Genomic DNA, 23,057 nt, shown 5'->3' on the forward strand with positions numbered 1-23,057 from the left:
CAAGAGACGGCGAAGCGACCTGTAAGGTTACTATAACAAGGGAATAAAAGATGAGACAGAGAAAAACACAATTTAATGTGACGTCACATGCAAGTAGCCCCATACCTGCTGCATAGATAGAGACAGATTTATAGATTTTATAAAATTCATTATGCTTATACTTGGTTTGGATAGGTATTTAACTAAAATTAAATGTAAACAAAACAACAAGCCGTGGTGGCCTAGAAGCCGTGGTGGCCTAGTGGTTTGACCTATCGCCTCTCAAGCAGAGGGTCGTGGGTTCGAACTCCGGCTCGCACCTCTGAGTTTTTCGAAATTCAAGTTCCGAATTACATTTAAAATTTACCACGAGCTTTGCGGTGAAGGAAAACATCGTGAGGAAACCCGCAGACTCTTGTTTATAAGTTTTTTATGCAATAAATTATTTTCATTTTCATTTTCATTACAATGCATAGGATATGGTGCAGGAGTTGTGGAGCACCGTATAAGAAAGTATAAAGTCAAAGCGACATGGTTCTTCCTGCACGTGTCATCTCAAGCCGCTTCTTCGAAGCTTATCTGCCAGATAAGAATTTTGAAGAAATTACGTGATCATTTTGTAGGGAATAATGATGAGATGAGTTGCTTTCAACGGAAATTTAGGATGTGATAATGCGGAAAAGAGTTGTGTCATGTTTGCTTTATCGCCATCATCACCCCAGCCTCTGCTGGGTACAGGTCTCCTCTCAGAATGAGAGAACTTGGGCCGCAGTTTTTGCGGACTTATCGTAATCACAGTTGTATGTGTATGTTAAACTCTTTTGTTTGAAGTAATTTCGCGACTTCGCTCCCAGCCCTATCGATCCGATAGTGGCAACAGCGGTAGTGGAACCGTGCTTAAGACCCACAAAAGTGCAGCTTTTTGTTTGAGTTTAAAAAATTAGATAGGTCTCTGTCACGTTAGAATATAAAGTCCTTTGCAGTCTACTTTCAGAATCAACGTTCAAATACGAACGAATACGAATAAGCGTTATGTTTTGATCTTGGTTTTTGATTTGATTTTGTTTAGCATTTTATCTCACGTGCAACAGATAGTAGTTTTAGCAAGATCTTATTTAACTTGCGTTACTTCACGATAGTGCGAATAAATTCAACAAACAGTACAGTCAGCAAGACTAGGACAGTCCAGGGTAACGACATGTTTAAACTGTACCTTGTGGCTGTGATTCGTGTTTGAAATTTCGCTTAATAATAATAATAATATAATCTTTATTTCGGAATACACAGGACCCCATAGATGATTAGTAACAGAGCTTAATTCTAAAGTTAGTACTTAAAATTAGTTAATTAAACTATACAAGCTAACCAAAGTTTTTTTTTCCGCTTAACTGCACATGCCACCCTTTTAATCTGCCCAACCCAGTGTGCAAGTATTGGGCAGTCGTACTTTACAGCAAGCACGCTCAGAATACTGTGAAAACTGTCAGAACGCATACAGAACAAGGTAAATACTAAATTTTAAAAACACACTTCTTCTGGCTTTGTCATTTCATTATCATTAAAAAAATACTTTATACCTACAGAACCTTCCATCTTTTTTTCTGTGAGTGAAACGTGTGATCCGTACTCCAGAGACATCGTCAATGAGAGGGAGAAAGCGGACACCAATTAAGCCGGCCACGGAACCCTAACAACGTCGTAAACCAGCTCTACAGATCCCATCGCCTCTCGTTATGGTATTTATGCATGAAAGCATTCATGAACTTTAGCTTGTCTGTGTACTAATGATGGACCGGACCCGAATCATCATAATCTCGGCATAGCCGTACATTGTGGTTATACCCACCTGTTACACCATTCGTTTGTGTTACTATAAAAATTCCCAACAGTTACCAAGTGGTAGGTATGTCTGTTTTTTACCGCATACATTTTGGTGAGCGTGCGCAGGAATGGGGAATGGATGAAAAACTTAGAAACGCTTACAACTTTTTATATCAATAGGAATCATCATCATCATCATCATCATCAGCCCGAAGACGTCCACTGCTGGACAAAGGCCTCCCCCTTAGAACGCCACAATGAACGACAACTCGCCACTTGCATCCACCGGTTTCCCGCTACTCTCACGATGTCGTCAGTCCACCTGGTGGGAGGCCTGCCAACGCTTCGTCTTCCGGTTCGTGGTCGCCACTCGAGGACTTTTCTCCCCCAACGGTTATCTCTTCTTCGAGCGATGTGGCCTGCCCATTGCCACTTCAATTTGCAATAGGAATCAACAGGAATCAATAGGAATAACCTTTCTAATTAACGGAAAAAATATCAGATTTTTAAGTAGCATCAATAAAATAAAGTGACATGTAAAATAGTTATTTGCGTTCTAGGTCAGACGTTGTCAACCGGTGTGCTGCGTATATTTTCAGGTGTGCCGCGATTCCCGCGAAGTGTACGAGTATAATGCATTGAAATCATGAATTATAGCTATTTTAATGAGATTAAAGTACGAAAAGAACTGACGCGTGCCGTGTGAGATTAATAAGCCTCCACTGTCCGTAATGTTATACATATTATGGGTATACTGTACGGAACCCTCTACGCGCCAGTCCGACTCGCACTTGACTACTTGTTACTGGTGTGCCGTGTGAACTTTGACGAACTAAAAGTGTGCCGTTAAAACCAAAAGTTTGAAAACGCCTGGCCTAGGTACTTACAGCGTAAATTTTTTGATTTTTATTGTCTTCAATAGGTACATTCATCTGATATATTCAGAACATCATCATTATAAATAATGCTTATATGCTTACCTGGAGTCACGTCGGCTGGCGTCAAACCCGAGTGTTTTGTCAAAAGTTACACTCAAGCCCATCCCACGCACTTAATACGCGTCCCACGTCGCCCACGCGTCCCATGGAGCCCACCTATTTAAATAATTCTGACTGGGACCCAAGGGACTGATTTTTGGTGGACGGTGAGTTGCGGTCGAGAGATGTCTATGTAATAACATGAATAACAAAATTATTCCATTAAAACTCCGCGAATTTGATACGATTATACTTACTTTTAGCAGTTTACTTATTTAAAGGGTATGTGAATTGGTGCATTTTGCCCGACTTTTGTAAATAATTATAAAATGTCATATCATTCACACCTGAGGTATTTCAAGATGGGCTCGTCTGATAGACGAAACTCTTTTGATGTTGTTTTTTCTGAAAAGGATTGTCACTGGTGAGTTGAATTGTCCAGATTTGCGGAGAATTATAATTTCTTCATTCCATCCAGAATACCTAGAACATGCAACATTAAATTATTTTCTTTACTGGAGGGTCGCACTAATCTCAAGCAGCGTTGCCAGATTTATTTTTGGAAAGTCGGGACTTTGAAACTTTTTGAGTGAAAAAAGCGGTATTCTTTCGTCGAAAACGGGACATTCGTAATCGTGCGTTTGCGAAATATAAATTTATAAACAAATGGGAATGAGAAAAGAGTGAGTGCCACCCGGCCACGCTTCAGCACGCTACATGCACAGTCAACTGAGTTATCCCGGGGCGAGTTATTAAAGCGGGTCTGAGCCTGTCCCGCGCGGGACATTTAATTTTCATAAAAAAATCCGGACGTCCTGCCAAAATCGGGACGTCTGGCAACGCTGATCTCAAGCGACATTGTCCTCTCTCGCTTATGTAAGTGTTTACAAACAAGACCAAAGCGAGATCGATCTCAACATAACTCCGTTCCCAATGATTAAGAGGACGATTCTTAATATCTAAGTTTTTGTTCTTTTTTTATAGTTTTAATTCAAGTAATTTAATTTGAACCGTTAGCAAACTAAGTTGTGTTTTATATTTTATTTTCGTGCGACCTGTATTCTTCTTTAATGCATGCTGTGATCTTCTGTTATTAATATATAAGGCGCATAAGTGGATTATAAGTTCTTATGCAATGGTAGTAATAATGAAACTGTGTACTTATTGTTAAAGGTCCCAATAAATAAATAAATAAAGTGTGATATGTAAAGAAAAGACACGGTGTTAAACCTGCGTGCGGATCTGAAAACTGGCTCCCTGAGAGCAAGACAGCACCATAGACAGCCTATTGAGCGTTGTGCTGGATAGAGTTCAGTGAGTCCGGTGGATGCGACACTAAAACTGTCAATGTTGTTGTTTTCGATTATTATTATTTTAATTATTCAAATTCAAATTCAGTAATTTATTTCGTCAGCATAGGTATAATTAGGTGACAAACAAACTAGGCAAACTATGATGTGCCTGTCGGCGTACGAAATCATTTGGAGAGATCTGGCAGTAGATTATACATAAGATAGGAGATGTTAATTAAAATGATCAAATTAATAATTATGATTAAGTTGTTGAAATTGATAGACTTCGTTTTATTGAATAGGTAATTAAACATCTTTTATTACCTAATCAAGCATAGATTTGATTATAATAAGTATAAAGTGTTTTAGAATACAAGTTTCATGTACTCTTAGGTACCATCAGCCAAATGGTAGACTACACCACCCTAAAGTTGATAATCGTTTGCATGTCATAAAACAATAATGCCTATAATGCCAATATACGTGTCTGTCAACTTAAAAGTTCCACTTTAGCGACAAATTGTGTTTTATGTTTATTTATCCGCTGCCAAGTGTCCAAGTCAAGCTTTGCTTAGTTTGGAACTAGGTCAATTGGTGTCAAGTGTCCCCTGATATTAATGAATTTATTTAAATTCATTTGATAGGAACTTGTTTAAAAATTGGTAGACCACTTATATGACTGATTTACCGTACAACGGCCAAACGACAGCACAATATCTTTTTCAACGTGGACATTGGCGGAATCATCGATAGTTTCGATGGTGCTAATTATTTCTAAAAATTGATTGATTATTTGGCTGATGGTACCTATCACTAACGATCTATGGACCTAATTTACAATTATAAATAGTATTTTGTGGGTAAACAATGCTGCCGGTTTTTTCGCAGTAGTTCTTTTAATACCTGTAACAGAACTTTCAGAACTTTCACTAGTTAGATTCGTTACGATAATGAGCTTTTAGTGTAAATAAATTGTTAAGTCTATCTGCACTTTCAAGCTCTTAACAAAAGCAGTCGTTAAATTCTTACGCTATTGTCAACATTATACTTTATTACACTAATATCAGTATAACAAAAAAGTCTATAGTCAAACTAAATCTACAGAGGCGACAAATTCTCAACCGTTACCAACACTTTAACCAACTTATCGAAACCATTACACAAAAAGCCTTGTGTATCTTATTTCCAGTCGCACAAAGGGTAAAGTTCTTTAGTAAATTGTGGTAACAGTGGTAGTGGAACCGTGTCTCAGACCCACAAAAGTGCAGTCATAAAAGCAAATATAATTACTTTTCTTTTATATGTGTTTTATAAAACGACATTGTAGTGGTATATTTTATCGCTCGTAAATCCAATAATTATGTACATCTGTTGCTGGGCTGTAAATATGTTTTTATATACATTCAGTTTATTTTATTGGTCGTTATTTACTTGGCAGCTGGGCATTGTAGCGACAAACAAATTAGATCAGAAATAAAATTAAAGTTGACCTTATTTTGCTCTACATAAATACAAGTAAGGGCAAACATCAGTCCTGCAGGTTACTTTATAGTCTGGTAGTGGAGTACAAAAATATTCAAATGTGCATATTATTATGTACATACAAGTAGGATGTGAAGGATTTCTATGGAAGTAGCAAAATAAAAAACAGGGTATTGTCAAAAGAATGTCATGGAGACATTAGGAATACGGTTTTGGATTGTAAGTAAGAAGATTTTATTTCATGTACAAAAGTAAAGAAAAAAGACTAACGACGACGATTAACTAAAATATATAAAGTTATCACAGGGGAATTCTTGCCATTTACATAGTAAAAAGTTTTGATATAATTGGTAGTATGGATCATTATACTTAGGAGGAAGAAATAGATAAATATTTAATCCGATTATTTGATTAATTTTGCAATTACGTTACCTCCGTCCATCATTTTTAAACAAGAACCCAAACGACATATAAAATCATGCACAAAATTTTATAAGTTACATAATCCACCATTCAAACAAAGTAAGCCAAGGACATTTATTTAACAAAAAAACTTGATTACAATTTCAACAGAAAGCAACAATGGCACGCCGGGTGCATTGGAGCCGGGGTCCCGATGTGCATCGTAACCCTTTATGTGATGACCGCTTCCACGGCTGGGCCCCTCTTGCGTTAATTATGCTCGGGAATTTCCCCTGTGAAATTATGTAATGTAGTTGTTAAGTTACAAGACATAGCAGATTCAGTCGAGTGCATTCATATTTTTTTGATTTTCATGGTTGCGCATCTCATTCGGCAAGAAAGGAACTCTGTCCGGCTGTCTAAGTACTCTTTTTTTTTCAGGAAAGCGTGGAATACTCAGGTACTATCCTTTAGTTTAGTTTTGAAGATGTGAAAAAAAACTTCTCAGTCAACGGAATTAAAGTGTGAGCTAACTTTGGGGGCGGCAGACGTGAACTTGCCTTCGAAATCCAAAAGCTTAATGGTTACTTGACCTGAAATGTATATTTCAGAACTAAATTATTGTTATTATTATTTTTAAATTTATGACGGTGGAAGCATTCTACACTTCCACTGAACGTAGATATAGTTTAGATATAGTTAGTGGTTAGTATTGTAACTAAGGGACCCCATACATCCCTGTATTTCCTGTATTATTATTTTTTGTATTTTTTTTTCTTTAATTGTATAATATAGTTTTTAAGTATTTTATTTGTAATTATATTTTGATGAAAAAATGACTTTCTGCCAAGTTTCTTGCGGCGCATTCTTCTTGGCAATGATGGTCTTCCGAAAGCGCTGGTAGTTTAAAAAAATGACGTGTAAAAGTGCCCATTGCGGCCTATTTACTGAATAAATCATTTGAATTTGAATTTGAATTTGAATTTTGAATTTGAATTTGAATTTAAAAGATTGTGATCAAAAAGCTTAGGGATTTCTTACAATTGCTGGGGAATTAAAACCTGTGAAGTACCAACTTCAAGTGGTCCTAAACACTTGAAATTTGTCTATCTGTTTATATCAGGAACCAATCGCTATTGGGCGTAGGCAATACAGCCACGGATCACTGAACAATCGCCTGCGTTGCTAAAAATCAAACTTTTATTCCGATCGCTACATCTTGCGACTTGCGACTCACACCGTTCGAACCTCTTATACTTCAAAACTCAAAATGTGTGCCCAAAGGGTACCCCTATGGAGGAATCCGAGAGAGCCCGCATGCAACTCTTGTTTAGTGTTTACGAATAAAATCTCCGGTTACCATTTTTTACGAAGCCGTTAATATTCTTGATTGTTTTGGGTATCTGATACGACAAAAGTGCTTTAAAGACAGGTTGGCAGTTGAAAGCTGAACTTTTTATCATTGTGAGGACAGAGGAGGAGCGGCGCTTGCGTTGAATATTTGTATTCATGCAATTCATTCTCCCGCCCTGCCTTCAATTAAAAATTTAAATTAAAAATAATCTAGTGGTTTGGCCTATTGGCCTCGGAAGCAGAAGATCGTGGGTTCGAATCCGGGCTCGCACTGCTGAGTTTTACCGAATTCATGTGTGAAATTACATACCTATTTGAAATTTACCACGAGCTTTACGAAAACATCGTGAGAAAACCTGCACAAATCTGTGGAGCAATTCAATAGTGTCTGTAATGGTCCCGAATCCGTGCTGGTAATTACGATCTTTCAATCTGAGAGAAGGCCTGTGCCCAGCAGTGGGAAGTATATAGGTGGTGATGTTGTATGTTGATATCGAAAAATATATAAGGTAAACAATAAGCGGTATTATCTTCCAGGAAGCCTCAACTTTTTCATGCCAGTTTGTAAGACTTTTTACATCAAACATATTCAATAGGCTACGAAAAAAAACAAGCAAAGTTAAATAAGAACCTGTACAGTGCAAAGTATGACTTCCATATTACAACACCAATATTTCTTTATGAAAAAAAGTAAACAAGGAAATAACACTGCCGGAATAGAATCTCCCCGTTTCCCGGGAAATAAATTAGCTTCGAAGCCGACACTGGCAACACTGCTCTTATTAAAATTGGGGAGATTTTGACACTCATATTTTTAGAGATCGCTGGTTGGACTCTGATCAAATACATTGTCCCAGAGACGTGGGTTTTACTTTTTATTTTGTTTATATTGTTATTATTGCAGATAAATCAAGCTAAAGTGAAAAGAATATCGTCATAATCATCATCCCATCCCAGCCTATATATGTCCCACTGCTGGGCACAGGCCTCCTCTCAGAACAAGAGGGCTTGGGCCATAGTTCCCACGCGGGCCCAGTGCGGATTGGGAACTTTGCGGATTGTCATAATAAACAATGTAAAATTCTACTTGTATTTGAAAATAACTTTATAACAATGAACAAAAATAATGACCTTAAAACGTTCTATCTAAAACCTCAAAACCGTATAAAAATCGTAAAAATTGAGGATTATTAGTTTTTATGACTAAACTACAGTTAGGGCAACCAAGCTGTAAGTATATAATCAGCTCCATATATGTACAATATAATATTCCTCTACATTTTAAAAATGGTTTTAGTTCACATTTATTGACCAGATTTTATTCACAAAGTAGAAACGTCTAATTCAATCAATTATTGAATCTTTCCTTAATTTTATTACACAGACTTACAAAGTATTACCTCCTGTCTCTGTTAAAAATAAAAGTCGTCTACCACGGAACCTCTACGCCGCCATAACTTTTTTTACATGCCCCGCCCGCGGCCGAGGAAACGGTATTTGCATTTTGATGCCGGTAATTATACTCAGATCCGGAACAAAGGCATCGTCTAAATAGAAAAAAAGCGTAATTCCTTTTTTGAATTTGTTCCGCTAATCGTTTCGCTTTTGTTTCATTAAAGGTTCAATTAATGGGTTGGGATTTGGGCCTCGTTATGACGGTTAAATTATGACAGTTTTATAAATTGAAAAGTTAAGCGTGGATTTTCACTGAGGCCTTATGGCAATCGAATATCACAGTTGCGGAGACGCCTTTTTACAAGCATAATAACGTGTTCCGTAGCAGCAAGTAACATAATATCTGTGGCTCCAGTGAAAAGGGGTACATGTCGAAAAACCCAAGTTTACAGGAGACGCAAAAAACAGTTACGCCCGAGATGATTCAAACTTACGTTCATTACACTTGTATATTTACATATACTAATAAATGTGGTATGTTAAAGCACTAAATTAATTGCGCTCTTTCTTATGGGAATGTTATTTTTGCTCTTGATCTATTAGTTTATAAATTAACTACTTGTATCCAAAATAGAAGTATAAAAATAAGTGTAAAAAGGTTCAAGTGGCTATATATATCGCTATTCACCAAGTTTTCGTAATTTTATACGAAGTGAAAAAGGGTACGCATCCGGAATGTTTTTTGTAGTACATGTATAATATTATCCACAGAAGACTAGCTTACGAACTAATGGTGTAGAAAATGATTGCATTTTTAAATTTATGCAGTTCTTTGGACTTAATTACAGACATAACAGACATGTAGCCTTTTGCACGTTTTTTTTTATTGTGTTTTTAGTTATAAGTAGACTTAAATAATAATGAAAAATTCAAAATGCTACTTGTATCCAAGTTGAGTGAATAAAACACACATGAAATTATTTAAATATCTATTCAAAAACGCTATAAATTTTTCAAAAATCTCACATGCAAACATAAAAAATGCCCGTTTAAAACTTAAAATTTCTCATCATTAGTATCTAAGTATGTCAAACACACTAGGTAGAGGGGATTTTCCGCGTCTTCATAGAAGACATACCGTGTGCCATTGATCGTCATCATACGTCTTGTATTGTAGTCAAAATTAGGAAATTCTGCCTTTTTAAAACTGAAAATTGCAGTCTCAGAGATATTAAACTTTTGTTTGTCCTCGTTATATTTTTTATGTTGAAGTGGCCCTTTTACTTACCTGCTTCGCTGTTGCCTCATTCGAAAATCCCCCCATTTGATGATACCTAATTGATAGTCTCATGAAAACCCAAATTTAAAACATTTTGAGCATTTATCTCAGCGAGCAGGCATGGACCCAAGCCACTTTACCGATAAGGAACGGCGGCTTAGGAACTCGCAAAATTTCAAGTGTAGCTTTGCCGGCATTCCTATCTTCGATCCACAGCACGCTAGATCTCGCAGGTAGAATACTCAAAGCTCCAGCAGGCATTAACTACGAGATTGCATGCTTGAACGAGGCCACGAATGACTCGCTAGCTGGACCGAGTCCAAATCTCCCGTCCAAACCACATAGGCGAAGGGCCTGGAGTACAATAGCCTCCGTCACCACCTTATAGGCATTAATAGAACCTATAACAGGCAGGGACCGGGACAGACTGTTAGCTGTGTCCAAGCCAGAATCTGGTTACTGGCTCCATGCATACCCCTCTCCCAACACTAGAACTTTTATCGACCCAGACACTACGCATAGCTGCTGGTCTACGGCTGGGAGTTGGGATCTGCGAAAGTAACAACTGTGTTTCTTGTGGGGCACCAGTGGACCGTCTCGGCCAACATGGCCTGTCCTGTTCCTCAGGTGCCGACCGACTGTCCCGCCACGCCACTCTCAACAACATTCTCAGAAGGGTTTCTTTAGTGCCAACGTTCCCTCCGCTCTGTAGCCCCAGATTGTACGGAGCGATGGCAATGCAAAATGTCGTTGATACCCTGGAAGACTGGCCGTGCGCTGGTGTGGGACGCTACCTGTACAGACACCCTGGCGGCGTCCTACCTAACAGCAAGTACCAATCGTGCGGGGGCGGCGGTAGACGCCCGGGAACGCCTCAAGGTCACAAAATATAGCTGTCTCGGCGCCCAATATAATTTATTTGCTTTCGGCATCGAGACTCTAGGTCCTTGGGGTAAGGGTGCGCTGGAGCTACACAGGGAGCTCAGCAATAGGTTAAGGGAGGCAACAGGCAACCCTCGCGCCGGCAGCTTTCTCGCGAAAAGAATCGCAATCGGAGTTCAACGCGGGAATGCTGCCTGCGTGATGTGCACCATGCCAAGAAGCCCACCTCTCTTTTTTAATTAAAGTTTTAGTTTTAGATATTTAAATTAAATAATAGTTTTAGTCCTATGGATATTTTGATTTTCTTAATCATTCTTATTAAATGATTGGTGTCAAGGGATACATCTTAATTAATACCCTTAAAATTAATGCAATGTGCCATATTAGTTTAATAATAAAATGGTGTAAAAGGATATAAACTTAATCGCGTAACCGTCAACTGCGCAGCTCGCAAGCGCGTTCTCCCTGCACAAGTCAGCGCACACGATTGTGGCTCATCCGTGAGCGCCGTGGCTCCCCACTCACCCGCTCATTCCTCCGCGCAAAGACTTATATCCTTTTCCGCGTAAACTTTTTTATATTCGATTTGTGAAAACGGGCGCAGCTCGACTTAATCTTATATTTTATTTTATTTTTTTGTGTAAAGAGATTGAACTTAACTTGTATCAATGTAAACTAAATAAATCTGTTCTTGTTTTAGGGGTTCAAGTGTGCTTAGATTTTTTTACACCCGCCATATGAAAAAACAGCACGTACAACTAAATTTAGATCATAAATCACAAACAAAACTTTAGTTAATAGAAATACAACTTGACAAGTACCCTCTGTTGCTAACTTTTTTAAGGCAGTTCTACCCTTGACCACCAGAAAACTCCGTTGTTTTAAAAGATATCTTAGATCCGTTTACACCAATCGATGCGTTATTTTTTTTTGTGATTTTTGGTCTATATAACTCAATTTGGCCAAATTCAGACTTGTACCCCTTTTCACTGGAGCCACAGATATAAAAGTTTCCTTTACGATTTATGACGTATTAAAAAAAACTACTTACTAGATCTCGTTCAAACCAATTTTCGGTGGAAGTTTGCATGGTAATGTACATCATATATTTTTTTTAGTTTTATTTTTCTCTTATTTTAGAAACTACAGGGGGGGGGGCACATTTTCTTAGTTTCAGTTCTAAGTATGGGGAACCTGGTAAATTATCGTCAAACTGGTAAATTAAACTACGTATTCAATCTCTGTCCTCAATCATCACACACTTTTCACACCGTCTTTAGAAGGTTCGTATTATGTAGGTACATCGAATAAAGCCCTTATGTATTTAAATGTTTTTTTTATTAAGAACTAGTCAATTGGTTAGGTGAATTGCACCACCCGCTGAACCCTACCTTGTAATTTTATCTCTATGTATGTACGAGTATGTACCTGTTTTCTGTATCGCACATTAAAATGGACTTTTTGTCGCCAAAGCCTTCGTCAGCGCAGAAGAGTGGCTTCCCTGTCTGGCTACATTTCGGTGAATATGCTTCGGAACTGCACGACCTTATTCCACCTGCTCTTTTATTCCACAGGTCGACCAGAAGTAGGCGGGGTCTCCCCCTACCTAAGGTCCTAAGGTCGTGGTGCTGAATATTAAAAAAATAAAATGTCTCTGTTTTCAAATAATAAATTATATTATGATTGGTTTTTGGAGTATTTTTTATTTCAACTCCTTGTTACTTTTACGGGTATCCCGTGAAAAAATACAAAAATAGTCCAAAAAAACAATCATAATTTGATTGCTTAGTAGCGACATCTCTTGTCTGGGTGAGCGGTTAGTTCCGAAAGAATAAGAAGTCTCTCGACGAAACATAGATGTCGCTAGTGCTGCTGCTTAAGTAGCATAGTAGAAATAAGCAACCTGAGATGCATAGGAAAAATTCGTGTCGAGATACCTGTCCAGCAGTGGTGTAGGGGTTATAGCACGCAGCATGGATTGCTGAGGACCTGGGTTCGATTCCCAGTGCTGGTCTCTTTTTCTGGTTTTTCTGTGCATCCATGTCTCAGTTTGTATTTTCGATAATAAATTATACACGTTAGTGTGAAAATACCTCCTCACCTAATAATTTTTGTTTTCGCGGGTGTGGGTACCGTCACAAGAACCAATATCTGACGTTACTAAAAGCGTGCATAAATATCTGATACGACTCTACCTATTTCTAGAGCCGGTAGGACGTGTCCGATATTTTTGCACGCTCCGCTGAGGCAGATATTAATAAATACAGATGACTGTTACTGTTCGACTATTATGGTTAATTAGTTAGTTAGTTATTTAATACTATTGTGGTTTGATTCACATGTGAAGTTCTGTCTAGTTCACTATCAGTATTGTAAACATCCGAGTGAGCTCGATCATCAAGCGAACTATGGAATTAAAAAAGACATTAAGGTACCCTCCGATCGGCAACATCCGTCCCGACCGCGCCCGAGTGCACCCGAGCAAAATGTCCCGTGCTCGACAAAGTAACAGAGGAGTCAATTTTGTTTTATCGACTATAAAACTAGTCATTTGTCACACCGATGCGAGCCCCGAAGTGAATTTAGAAATAAACTCACTAGGGATCCCTTCCGCGTAACTAAGTATTGTTAAAAAAAACAACTTAAAGTTCGATTAGGGTTGACAGTTCCAACTTGGTGTTAAAAGCTGACCCTGGTTCGATGTTCAATGACAATGCAGGTGTAAAATCAAACAAAAACTGTCAAAAAAAGTTTGTATTAATTTTCATGTTTCATTTTTTATCAAAAAACTTATTAGAAGAAACGGAAGAACATAGATTTATTTGGGCAAAATTTGACACCAGTTACAATTAAAGATATTTAACATAATAATGAGCAAATAGATAAAACAAAAGAAAAATAAAGTACATTTTGTTCTCATTACTCAGAATTATGCTGCAGCGAGACACAACGCTGGTTTTCAGTGTGACCTTACAACCTACCATCAAAAAAAAACTGAAGCTGTCATGACGAAACGAACCTCAGAGAACAAATTTATTTACTGACACAGACATCTATCATTACAGGCTTAAATTTAACATCAATTAATAGAAGTTCGCCTGATACCTGCAAAGATCAGCTTTTATAGCTAGTTCCACTAAAGTTGAAGTCACGCACATAAGAACATGTCGTGTAATGACAGCGGGATTCATTCATTCTCCTTTTGTGCAATCAGTTCTTTTTGATGCTGAGTTTGTAACTATTCACTTCAACTCTGTTGGAACTAGCTATATAAGCTAGCTCACACGCAGAGCGGCGTTACGGTCCGGTGTGAGCCTGCCCCACTTTTTACGACAACCACCGCTCGGCACCGCGGTTAATTGCCGATTTGCTTGATGGTCCGATTTTACGAACCATCCGCCGACCAGCTTGTTGGGGGTAAGTGAAACTGATGGTTTTCGCATGGAAATGCCTTTCCGAAGAATAGTTGTTTTAATTGTATGCTCTGGTTAATGCTTAATAGGGGTACTGTTTACTGTTTGGGGTCGTTTAACAGATTTACTTAAGCGGTCAATTTTGGTTATTTGATCAAGCGTCAGTTCAGTAAGTTTCCAATAAACTGTGAGTTTATTTTGAACCCTTTCTTCATTTGAGTGATGAAAGACAAATTTGTACCTGGTTCGTAGATTTTCCTTCACATTGATCACTGATGTCATACTACATTATTTCATGTTATTGTTACACAATTAAAATATGTTCTAAGCCTCTTGTTATGAAACTTGAGTATTTATTTTTATTTCCACATTATACTGTGTTCATTATATGACATTCTTCATAGTTTTTTTTTTAGTATTTACTTCATTATTGTTTCTATTTCCTATTTCATTTTATTTCGACCTTGCAATAGTAATTTTACTTACTTTTTTGTCTAATAACATGTCTGTGTGAATTGCTTTACCAAACTTTAATTAAAAATCAGCCAAAAAACTGACATTGCTGGACTAACAAATAAGCCGTATCATACGGAAAAAAATCAGCATGATATTGCCTTTCTTATCTTGTCTGTCATCCCAGTTCAATACGCCCTGTTTCCTTGCCATTTCACCGTCGCACTAAGCTACTCAATAAGCCAATAAATATCCAACTTCAGCCACATCACGGAATATGCCCGACTCCGTAACTTCATGAATTTCATCAATTCGCCGTCCCTGTCTGTCATGTAACCCCATCCCTGTCAGCTTCCATTATACCGATAAAGTGACATTGAGCGTGAGATTGCGTCTTGGGGAAGCAAGTTTGCGTTGCGCTTGAGGAATTTGCTGCCAGAGGGATTTGGGCCCTGCTCGGTCTGGCTTAGAGTGTTTGGTTGTATCGTTCCCCGGTCCCGTTCGTGTGGGGATAAGGAAGTGTCTCTGAGTCGTCGTATCGCCGTCGTCAGGCCCTCCGTAGGGCTAATTATGATAAGGTACGGAGTTTTATGAGCCCTTAGCATTTCCTCGAGCGCACTTCATCATTATTGGACGGTTACAGACAAATGATAAAGATAATTAATGACCTTGACTCGGTGCGCAAGAGTATACTGTGCGGAACAAAGGTATTTACAGGGACAAAGAAAATTACGATGCTTGGCAGCTGAGGCTGGATCTTAATCCTTTTGTAAATGAAAGATTACATTTAATAAAAAGATTACTAGGCCGAAGACAGAAAATGGACTACAAAGTTTTTAACTATGTATTGTGTTTCTTTTAAAGAAAAATTCACTACTTAACTATTGGGCATTATAATCATACAAATGTCTTTGTAGCTTTATTTTAAACAACTAAACTTGAAGTGAAAGTCAATGTGTTGGTATTACACTGGTGACTAAACCACATTAACTGAAGTGAAATTTGAAAGAAATGGAATCTGTTTTGCTCCTCCGCCAAGTACTGAGGCCAAGTCGTGCAAAGTAAAGCCTGAATCTATATAGTATTTGAAGTGAAATTTAGTCATTACTAGTGCAATAAATCTATTAAAACATTGCTGATGTTTACTAAAACTGATCATACATATTTCGCGGTTCACTTTGTTGTGTGAGACAGAGGAGCATCTGTCATTCATAATATTCAAAATCAGACTTAACCTGGGTTACGTTAGAGTTTAAATTGAACTAATCTGCTAATATTTAGATGCGATTCTCGGTCAGAATGCATCAGATTCTGTACACAGATGCGTGCACCACACGGGAGGGCTATTTGTGGGTGCCCCCCACCAACTGGCTATTAACACTTTGCAGTGGGCAAATGCGCTTGTGTTTGTAACAACAGTCTTCAACTGTGTGGGTGTGGTGTTAAAGCTCATGAATAATCATCATTCAAATGCAAATCATAAGGAAGGAGAGAGTAAACAATCCTAAAATAGAGCTGCGATGAAATGGAAAAATTCCGTGTTCTGTTACGAAGTGTTGAGAAAAGAAACCTTGCTTCGGCATAAAACGTCTCTATTAGAAATCTTAATTATGTAGACGAACAACGAAGAACAAGCATTAAGGATACTATATATAGTGAGAAGCATGACGGTATGAGTGGCTGTAGTACTCATATGGATCTACACTTAACTAATGTCAGGGATGGCCTACATCCTAGATGATAAGAGGATGGAGATCATTTTGATTTTCACAATCATTCATTTTTCATCTTCTTCAGTCATTTCTTCTTCTCGACAATTCAGAATCAAATCATTATTAGCAGGTTTACGATTATTAATCCCATAATATTGGGATCCCATTAAAAGTAAAATTAGTCTACATTTCGTAACAAATATATATATTAAATCATTATCATTTTATAATGTAAATATTACTGTTCTTTTTAATTGAAATTTCCTTGCATTTTTGAAATTTAGTAAAATCCCAGAATTTTCATCCAAAAACAAAGGCTTAAATCTAAACATTTTTGGCTTATCCTAGAGTCTTTCTTTCTCACAATATCCTGGCGTATCCAGCCTATATTCACTCACCCCAGTAATTGTCTAGGCATCAAACCTACACTGGCACATAACTTTTTTATGGCGTTTTCACACCGTCCTATCGCCCTCAACCGTTTTATGACGCGCATATAAAAAATCTCATACAATTTACATACAAAACATAGGGATCTTGCTTTATAGCCGCTTGCGATAAGCTCCCCCGTGGTGTCAGTATGCACCGTAAAATCCAAAATGGCGGCTGTCGAACTGTCAAAGTCAGGCGGACATTGCGTGGAGAAAAAGGTTGTTTTAGCTAAGTATTCAGTTCAGATTTTTCGGGATATTTATCGTAAATTAGCTGCTGCTGCTGCCAAACATTGTCTGTGAATTTGTTTGTCATATCCCGGCTAAATATATCTTTCGATTGCCTTCAAATAAAGGGCAAATAGACAATTATGGAAGAATTTTGGGGCGCGAAAATGGAGATGCCTATTTCTTATATGACCAATTTGAGGATAGTCTGTGGCGTGCCTGGTTTTAGAACAGTGGACCCATCTCTTCCCGTGAGTGTCATAAAGGTGACTGAGGGAGTATATGTGAGAGTGGACAGCAGCGCTCGCTCTCTATTGCCAACCATGATCTCCAGACTCCAGCACTGCGATGTGGATGGCAAGCGGAAGAACCACACTATTTTACAAAAAAGTCGTCATGATGTATCACTACATGTTCACTACTGATCCGTAACTAAGATGACGAGAGTAGCTAGTTAGTAAATTTCTTATTTATGATTTAAATTGTGATGCTTGTCATACTTCCGCATTAAATAAGTACCTACCTAATTATTAGATACTTTTTTATTATATTCGACAGCAAATGCGAACCGCCATCTTTTTTTACGTTAACATACGATTATGTAAACTCAAGCGGGACTGGGCAAGTCATGTCTGCCGGATGCATCTGGATCGCTGGGCCGAGATCACCACTGATTGGGTTCTATGCGACGGGCACCGGAGCTGAGGTAGGCCTGGAAGCTGGTGGTAGGACGATATGGAGCGATTCCAGCTAGAGTGCCGATAGCTGGCACAAATTTGATAGCTAAAATAACTGCATTGTGTAATAAATACGAGTATAGCCGTGGTGGCCTAGTTTGACCTATCGCCTCAAGCAGAGGTCGTGGGTTCAACCCCGGCTCGCACCTCTGAGTCAAAATTCATGTGCGGAATTACATTTGAAATTTACCACGATGAAGGCGTGATGAAACCTGCACAACCTGCGAAGCAATTCAATGTGTGAATCCCAATCCGCACTGGGCCCGCGTGGAACTAGAAGCCCTCTTGTTCTAGGATGTGCCCAGCAGTGGGACGTGTATAGGCTAATTAGTAATAGGTATGTCTAATTTCAGGTTACTATTGTTATTCGTTTTTTTTTATCATAACACATAAATTTTACCCTGAGTAAGATTTATTCTTTTTAGCATTCTAGGCGCTTTGGTATTGTACCTACTGTAAGCCTAAAATTTAAACTGTTATAAATAAATAAATAAATAGAGTGGCGCCATTTTACCGGAGCCGGAGACGACTGTGGGTGGAAGGAGAATTACTGGCACTTGAAGTATCCCATCTTAGGCCTCTAGGTTGGCAACGCATCTGCAATACCAGGTGTTGCAGGTGTTTATGGGCGGTGGTGATCTCTTACCATCAGGAGACCCATTTGCTCGTTTGCCATCCAGTCGAATAAAAAAAAGGGAGCCTTTGCTCAGCATTGGGATACGCCATATAGGCCATTTGTAAAACTTAAAATATATTTAAATTTTATAGCGTTTACTTACCTTTAAAACCTGACATTATCTCTCTACGCCTTCTCTAATGGCCAATAAAGTTCGACTGTACCTTAATTGTAAACCACACGCATAGATTTACGAGTATAACTTCCACTCATTGACACTAAAAATTTTACGTCTTCCGTCGGTCTGTGCGTCGGATAAATATTATTCCAGAACACTATCAAAGAGCGATATGGGTGGCGGCTCTAATTTCTTAACTCCGTAAGACCCAGATTAACTTGGCCAACAACAAGTTGAAATTATAATTTACTAGCTTTTGCCCGCGGTTTCGCCTGCGTGCTATCGATTACCACGCGCTGTTCCCTCGGGAACTGTGCATTTTTCCGGGATAAGAAGTAGCCTATGTCACTCTCGGGCCCATAAACTGTCTCTATGCCAAAAATCACGTCGATCCGTCGCTCCGTCCTATTTATAATATTAGTATGGATTATCTGCTGCCCGTGACTCTATCTGTGTCTATTTGTGCGGATGCCGCCAAAAGTAGCCTAATAAAAGTACGTTATTCTGTTGCAAATATCCTCCTATAATAGTCACCAGATTTCATCCAAATCCGTCCAGTAATTTTAATGTGAAAGATTGTCAAACACACGCACACACACATATAAGTAGGTATTTCACTCGACGATACAATGGTAGGGCAGCTTCATTGTTAAAAAAAAGGTTGACCCTGTGAGTTAAAAAGCTTAAAAAATACTAAAACCACTTTACTTTTGAACCCTTTAATCGTTAACCAACCGTGAAAAAAGCACCCATGTCTAATCAATTATAGTTTGTAGTACTGCAGAGACCTAACTGTTACAACGCACCATTTAAAAAGAATCTTATTTACAAGAGAATATGGTTCGTTTTCAGTTACAGAGTTTAATGGAGTTATTATAAACATAACTTGGCATTTATCCAGCACTCTTCCTCTATAGTAGCGTCATGATGTATTGGAGCAAAAATAACTCTAAGGCATTGACATAAGATTTATTTCCTTTTTGATCAAAAGCAGTTGCAATTGCGCTTAGTTGTAAAATAAAATTCTGCCATTTTTTTTTAATTCATTATTTTTTTCATTCTTGCTCGTTTGCCATCTAGTCGAATAAAAAAAAAAACATTTCTTTACGTTGCACGTCCGTCTTTGGATCACTTGCTTATTATGTGAACCAATTTTCAACTCGATCGGTTCAGTAGTTAGATCTCTTGTTTTTAATGCGAGCAATCCTAGAAGGGAGCCATTTAGCGTAAATACAAACTGAGACATATCCATGCATCCATCTCTATTTCTGGCTTTTCTGTGCAAGCACTGGAATCAAACCCAGATCCTCAGCATTCGTGCTGCGTGCTATAACCCCTACACCACTGCTGGACACGAATTTTTCCTATGCATACATATCTCAGGTTGCTTATTTCTACTATGTTACTTAAGCAGCAGCACCCATTTAGCTTTAATGGCGGAATCCTACAAGTGTAACTACTTGTACGTTCTTTGGAGCTAGCCTGTAACGTCTGTAATCAAAATATTCAAATGTTCTTAAAAAAATATTTTGAACATAGCTTCAAGTTCATCATCAGAGTAACACCGTTCACCAAAAAAATATTTCAAGTACGCGAAGCCTCAGGTACTAACTAGTCCAGCTAACAAAGCTCTAAGGGTGACAATCCTCCAACGTTGTGCTACACGATAACGCACAGAATTTTATGGGTGACTATACTAATAATGTTTAGGGTGTTTGTGGAAATTACTTGCAGGATTATGGTGATATATTAGATAAGATAATTATGGTGTGACATGATACCGCGCCTGGAAAGTTAAGCAATACATAGGTATATCATGATAGGAGGTGGAATAAGCTAACTTACAATATTACAATGGACTATATTTTTACCCGACAGCCCAAAGGAGGGTTATGTTTTTCGAGCGTATGTATTATGTATGTATGGTCCATTTCTTTGGTCCTCGGCGAGGACTCCTCGATGCAGCCTCAACGGCTGGATGGATTTTAACATAATAGGTATCATAAATGTTAATAAAGCGTCTGCGAAAAAAAATTGGGCGGGGGAATGAAAAAAAATATATTTTGTGTTGTAACAATATGGGTATCAAATGAAAGTTAATAATTAGCTCATTCTTAATAGTACATTAAGGATTAATACTATTATACTTTTAATCTACCGTTTTCACAGAAATAACAAAAAAGTACAAAAAGTAAATAAAAACATTAAAGTAAAAAAACAAAAACCCGACTGCCTTAAAAACTATATGGAAGAAAATAAGTCTATTGGTCTAGAACTCTGTTAGGTAGGTACCTAGCCTAGTAATGGGTCCCGAGTCGGGTCATAATGATAAAAAAAAAAATTAAAAATGCTGTTATAACCTCTGTACTTCTTGATGTACCCCTAACATTGATGTGATCAAAATATAGAACCAATGTCTTCATAATCTTTACTTTAACAAACTATAACTGTCATAAAAATAAAACGGTTAGAATGAGAGACCTATTTTCTCCGATTCTGTTAAGTACAAACTTAATTTCCTTTTACCTCTTTCCACGCCCAAAAAAAAAAAAAACAATCTAACTCAACAGTAATTCTCCCTCTAAACGGAAATTTCAAAAATCAAATCATTGGGCCCTTCGTTTGTTCCCTCCATCCCTCTTGCACGAAGTAATTTCTATTCTAAATGCCGAAAGCATTCGATTACTGGTTGAAACTGGTTATAACTAGTTTTATTCAGTAAGGATTTATATTTTGACTATGAATGTTGGAAGTGGGGATGGGATCTACATCCTACAAATATTATAAATGTGTAAGTTTGTGAAGATATTAGATGTTTATAGGGATGGTAATCGATGGCGAAATAATCGATTATTTGATAATCGATTATTTTAACTGTGTCGATTTCAATTTATCGATTAAGGGCGCTCATGGTATCGATTAGTCGATTAATCGAATCGATATCGAACATTCCTACGGTGTTGCCAAATGTACCGCTTTCCCGCGTTTTACATCGCCTTTTATAATGAGGTCGTAGCCTATCTAGGTGCGAAATTCAAACTTTTTACAGTTAAAATGTGTTTAAAGTGAAATTAAATGGGTGACACTACCAACCCGTTATTTCGTGTACACGCCCATACAAACTGGTGTCAAACTGACAAGAGTTTCTATGGGCGTGTACACCAAATATCATGTCGGTATTTCCATGTTGGTATTATACGGCCGGGAAATAATGTCAACCATTTTATTTCACTATAAAAACAAACAAAAGAAAAATCGACAAATATCGATTAATCGGTATGAAATTATCGATTAGATCGATTATTTAAATTTTTCGATTAATCGATTGCTTCTCGTTAATTTTACATAGATTAATCGAATCGATATCGAACATCCCTAGATGTTTAGATGTTTGTTACTCAATCACGTCTAAACCGCTGAACCGATTTAAATAAAATTCGGTATACCTATAGATATTTTGAGTCCCGGGGAAATTAATAGTTTTTATCCCGAAAAATTGCATAGTTCCCGCGGGATAGCGATAAACGAATACTACGCGGACGGAGTCGCGGCAACAGCTAGTTGTAACCCATGTCTTTGTCTGGGAAAAATTCGATATTTCCTTGGGATTATGAAATTTTCCAGGTTAAAAACTATCTTATTTCTTTCCATTAACCAAATCTCCATAAGAAATTTCATACGTCAGTTCAGCGGTTTATGTGTCAAGATATAACAGACAGACTGTTATACGGGTTACTTGTGCATTAATAATATTGGCATGGAAGGATGGTTGCGGATAGATACGAGTAGATAGATGGATGGTAAATTAAATCATGTTCGTGTCATCATCATCATCCCAGCCTATATACGTCCCACTGCTGGGCACAGGCCTCTTCTCAGAACAAGAGGGTTGGGCATAGTTCCCACGCGGGCCCAGTGCGGATTGGGAACTTCACACACACCATTGAATTGCTTCGCAGGTTTGTGCAGGTTTCCTCACGATGTTTTCCTTCACCGCAAAGCTCGTGGTAAATTTCAAATGTAACTCCGCACATGAATTTTGAAAAACTCAGAGGTGCGAGCCGGGGTTTGAACCCACGACCCTCTGCTTGAGAGGCGATAGGTCAAACCACTAGGCCACCACGGCTTCAAAAATGTTCGTGTATTTACATAAAATAATATTTGTTCTATAAATGCAAGAGCATTTTTTGAAAACAAGAAACTAGGTATGCAGTTGTAAGTGCGTATAAATCAAAGCGAATATAAAGTAGAGTCAGTTGAAAATATCTTTTTGTTTTTTAAAACTGAGAAGTTAGAACCCATTTTTTTGTATGTACTTATTGAAAAAAAAAGAAATCAATTAAATAGTTGCTCTGCACCCTGAACAATGGATTTAAATTCTTTTGTCTTTTACTATTCACAAAGAAGTTAAAAAACAGTTCTATTTA

This window comes from Choristoneura fumiferana, chromosome 23, assembly GCF_025370935.1.
Source record: "Choristoneura fumiferana chromosome 23, NRCan_CFum_1, whole genome shotgun sequence".
Classification (NCBI taxonomy): Eukaryota; Metazoa; Arthropoda; class Insecta; order Lepidoptera; family Tortricidae; genus Choristoneura; species Choristoneura fumiferana.